Source organism: Morone saxatilis, unplaced genomic scaffold, assembly GCF_004916995.1.
Source record: "Morone saxatilis isolate NCDOM2014 unplaced genomic scaffold, NCSU_SB_2.0 Contig0, whole genome shotgun sequence".
Taxonomy (NCBI): Eukaryota; Metazoa; Chordata; class Actinopteri; family Moronidae; genus Morone; species Morone saxatilis.
Genome location: NW_023339650.1, coordinates 20,875,652 through 20,880,955, shown reverse-complemented (window position 1 = coordinate 20,880,955; position 5,304 = coordinate 20,875,652).

Genomic DNA, 5,304 nt, shown 5'->3' with positions numbered 1-5,304 from the left:
TACAGTTCCTATGTCAGCCTGGTTTTCTTTTAATTAAGAACTGGATAAGAATGTAATATTTTAAATAAAACTACATCTTGTTTCTAAAGCAGCAGCAGCAAAGTCACAATAAAAAGTCAATAATATCTCACTGGAATCCAATTTAAAATGTCAATAAAATAAATTAGATTCCTGACACCAAAATACAATAACAGTCATTCATCCTGTCCTCTGTCCTCGTGCATGTTTGCATAGCGAGGACGATAAAAATGCGATGTATCGTTCAGCCCTCGTGCAAAAACATGGCGCCCAGAGTTGAAAATTTTTGCAGCTTTTTGGCTTCACTAAGTCATAAAATTAAGAAGATAACGGACAAGAGAGATATGAGGCTGTTTTTACCAAAGATGGTTTCTGTCACTTTAGGCAGTTCTTATATAATAAGTTGGGTTTTAATTAGTTATTTGAAGCTATAAAAAGAAGGTATGGGAGGACTTTGATATTGCGTCGCCAACCCTGATCACTGTGGCTCCTAATTACGTCACCAGTGTAAGATGGCAGAGGCCATATTTGGGATATTGTGGCTTAATTTCTGTACAGTGGGAGGAAGTAGGGGATGCGACATCCATCTTTGTTGATGGTTGTTACCAGGGAATTGTTTTGTTATATTTAAAGCATCCCTGGTTCCAGAAGTAAGTTAAGTCCTGTTAATTCTTCCTGTAGATAATATTGCGTCACTCACAGTTCTTCTACTTGCTCATCAGGACAAAATATTAATTATTAATTACATTAGAAAATATCTTGTTCTTTGATCAAATATAAAAGATACTGTTTCAGTGCTTTGACTGAGGACCAAGTCTTTCCACATGAGCCCATGTTCAGGATTTGTTGGGATTCTGGGATTTACTCAGCAATGTTATTTCCAGATCACTCAGTAAACATGCTCCTTGGACCTCAGGTTAAGTGTGTGAAGTGTCGCTGTGACTGCAGGACAAACGGCGGCGATCCACCGCGATGGAGCAATAAAAAGGCGAGGCAGATAAAACAGGAGAGATGAGAGGAAGAGATACCGTCTCAGAGAGGCTCTTTGTTTCGCTATCTCTCTTCCTCCGATGCTGGCGGCCGGCCACACAATTTCCCAAAGGTGACACAGAGCTCCCAGTGTGTGTGAGTGTGTGTGAGAGAGAGAGATTATGGCAGAATCAAGACGGCACAGGGAATCTGTATTAAAACACCACCTGAATCCACACATGGGAGAGAGAGAGATAAAGATAGCGACAGAGGGAGGTGGCAGGTGAAGAGGAGGAGGATGACTAGAGATAAGAAAAAGGGCAGAATATCCTTTTGAGGCAGCCTGAGGCGTAAAAACACACCTCGGGTCTCGTGTTCAGTCAAGCCCCACATTCTTAACCTGAACACAAGCCCCAACACATTGAGACGGAGACAGACTGAGAGAGGCGAGATACCAGCTGAGTTTCTATCCCAGCTGTGCGACGATTAAAGACACATAGAAACAGAAAATGTGGTCAGTCTGTGTGATACAGAAACATTTAGCAGAAGTGACCTTAACAGGTTGAAAAAGAGAAACTTATACTGTGTTTTAAGTACTAATTATTAGCTCAGCCAGTGGAATATCGCGTCCTGGGCTGCCCCTATGAATTACATATTTAGTTGGTATCAGGATTTTTTGACGCAATCCCAGTATTTCAAGGAATTTTTGCTCCCTTTTCCAAGAAAAATACCGACTGAAACCCGGCAGTTTCATCATGTGGGGACTGTGTGTTGTGTTGTGAATATACTGAAACAAAACCTCATTAATGCTTCTGTGCAATTCTCTGAGCTAAATATTAGTCCAATCTTGAAATATCATTATTATAGTAATACAACATTTCAGGTGCAGTTGCTTTTCATACTAAAACAGCACCTTCATATCACACAGAAGTTATCGTAATTACCAGTTTCTGACTAAATATGTCAATATCTAAAGCGTCTGTAATCATAAGGACGTGAACCCTTGAAACCTGTCAGTTCTCGAACTATCTGTTGCATGTGTGAACGAAGCAGAGTGAATGATCTGGAAAAGAAATGAACAGACAGATCAGCTAATTGTTCAGCCATGTCTGCAAGCCTCCATTCACAAATCAGAGAGCCGAGCGGCATTCAGCGGGTGAAGTATTGAGTGCACAAGACAGCACTGACGTTACAACTAAACCTCCAAGAAAACAACGATCAAAGCCGCCCTCACAGTGCTGGACCTTCGTGCCCAAACACCGCCGGCATTAATGAGCTCAGGTCAGAAAGGGAAAAAGGACCGACAATGAGAACCGTCAAGTACGAGTATGTGTTGTGGGAGTTAAAGAATAATAAGAACAAAACAAACTCTCCAGGTAAATTTAGAGCTAAAAAAAGGTTGGAAATAGTTTCAAAATCTGTCCCAATTGAATGTCTTAGATTATCTCTGCGTTATATATGAAAGAATGATGTCAGACAAGTAGGATGAACTTAAATTTATGATTCATTCTGAGCGGTTTGGTGTTAAAAGTCAAACTTCCCAGAAGTGACAACGTTAAAATGATTTAAAAAGATGTTGAATCCCAGTAAACAAAAGGCTCTGACATCCAAAAATGAGAGAGGCAGAAACACACAGACCGGTTTTTATAGAGCAGTGTATTTGCATTGTGAGTGAAATCAAACACTTCAGTATACGTCATGTGTTTGCATCTGATTCAGAATAAAAAGCCTTTCAGCTGACAGGAAGATGAAAATGAGGCATTAAACAGGAAGGAGGCGTTGCTGGAGGCCTTTTAAACCAGATCTGAGCTTCACAGCTAACGCCGAAATGCCTCCAGCGTACCAATCAATTTATACGCTTAAAGCTACTATATGTAACATTTCCACATTAAAAGCTATGTTTTATATGTAGTTGAGTTGTGTACTGGCGTCATATCCCCTTCGTGCCTGCGTCAGCGTTGTGGTTGTCTGCCAGAAGCTGTCATACATTGACTGTTTATCCCACTGTTTTAATCTTCTTTTTAACTTCTAGATTTGAGCCGGGGATGAAGGATTTTATCATCGCGACGTCTGGATCTAGTTATCAGAGAACAAGCCTGAGCTAACGCGCTAGCAGGCAGCCTCGGCTCGCAGCCCTCCGGGGGACGTCCTTTTGTCTTGTCCAACGCGTGGGAGAAGCCAGTTGATTTTTAAGGCTGGAACTGCTTTTCAGTCGTGTTTAGTTGGTTTAATCATTTTTTGAAGAGGAGGAGACCTCTGTGGCTAATATTATATAACTCCTGAATCCTAACCGGGAGAAGCTGACTGCAAATGGAGGTGAAGACAACAACTCCCATGATCCCACGCTGCTTCACAACATCATCAAACATCTTTTGTTATTATTTTGATCTGAGAGAGCCACTAGCAGCAGAAATTACATACTAACTTTTGACGAATGAAGACTATAAATGTGTCAAACATACTTTACTGACTCTTGAAGTTATGCCTACATTCAGCACACACAAACATGAGACTGTTTGTTTATCTAATCTTATTATTATGACCTTCCCAATGTCCAAATTAAGTTATCATACAGTATTTCCTCTGTTCCAAGCAGTCATGAGTTGTTTTTTTACTTAAAAGGTCTCCGACGTGGTTGTAAATCAATTGCTGCTGCATTAAGATCTTCATTTAACAATGTGAGTAACAATTACAGTTAACAGTGGGACCAATACAGTGGGACACAATGAGAGAACTGTTGTTTAAAGTTGAATAAAATCAGTGTCAGACACTCAAACTCTAAACTGCTGAAATGATCTAACAGCAGCAGCTAAATGCCCACAGGGAAATGTAAACTTAAAGCATATTTTACATGCTTTAATGCTCTCCAATAACTGCCAGTCTGCCACCGACATATCTTATCGCACACTTGCTCACCGTCTGTAACTGTGAAAAGATTACTGGGGGGGGTGTCAGCAGCCCCGAGGGGAGAAAAAAACGATCTGAAAGCTGCTGGAAGACGTCAGCAGGGAGGATGAGTGAAGAATATTCTGCTCTGGGTCAAGAAATGTCACAGTCAGAAGTGGAAATGAACAACTCCACTACATGAAGTTAACATGACATAATAACATTAACATTGTTCTGGGGAAAATATCGGGCGATGTTTTCTTTTTTCACAACTCCCACAGCTTCTTCAACATTTCCTAGGAAGCAGCTGACGTGTAACTGCAAAGTTCAGATGAAGTTTCCTAGAAAAAGAGTTATGTAATGTGGCACTAATTATAGGCAAAATGGAGACACTTCCAATGAATTAATTCCCATCAATTTCTATCTGAGCCGGGAGAGTCTTCTACTGAGTGTACAGAAGGTCAGCTGACATGCAAAAGTCTAGAAAATCTCTATTCTTTTTACTTATTTGTGTCTTTTTTTGAGTATAATTTTTATATTGTGTTTTTTGTATATTATAACCTTTTTTAAACATAAAGTGTGACGTCTGTCTACCCTGAACGAGCAGGTTAAAGAAACAGAGAAGTTAATTCTGGACACTCCTGAGATTGTTGGTGTGTACATTAGGGCTGCATGATACGGTAAAAACATCATATTGGGATTATTTAGACAGATATTCTGATGGCGAAATGATGTGTGTGATTAGTGGGAAATGATCATTTTTGCACCACAAATTTAATTTTTACTGAAAAAAACTATTAAAATCGTGTTGATGTGACATTTTTGGGGCTGTTTGGCAAACAAACATGATAATATTGCGAGTAACCATGCAGCCTTAGTGTTCATGACCAAATGTTCATTGGCATGTAGCATTTATCCGCTGGGATTGTTCGTAATTAAGTACTTTTACTCTTTTATGTCCTGATTGGCTGTTAATGAAGCATCGTGGGTGGAGGTCACTGCACGGTGTTAGTTCCATCAATGTGCTAAAGTTATCTTTAAAAACAGTATGTTCAGTGATTTAAATGCTCTTAATTTAGTACCGCCTACATTTACAAATCAGAGAATAAGAGTCATATGTACCTTTATTGCTGTGAAGGTACATTCATGTATACTGTATGTTGTTATTACACACACACAGACAAACGCACCCTTATTCAATCTAATGAGTGTCCTACCATGACATACTGTATGAATGTCTTCTGCACGATCTACAATAAACTCCCTGAACTGTGAATCCTCTCTTCTGTCCGGATTCTTTGACAGCTTCAGAATAATAATCATTTCACACATTTGAAGCTACAATGTGCGTGTGTGTGTGTGAAGTGTGATCAGAACCCAATGATCTAAAGTCACAACACTGTTGAACATCAAAGCAACCAGCTTTTCTCC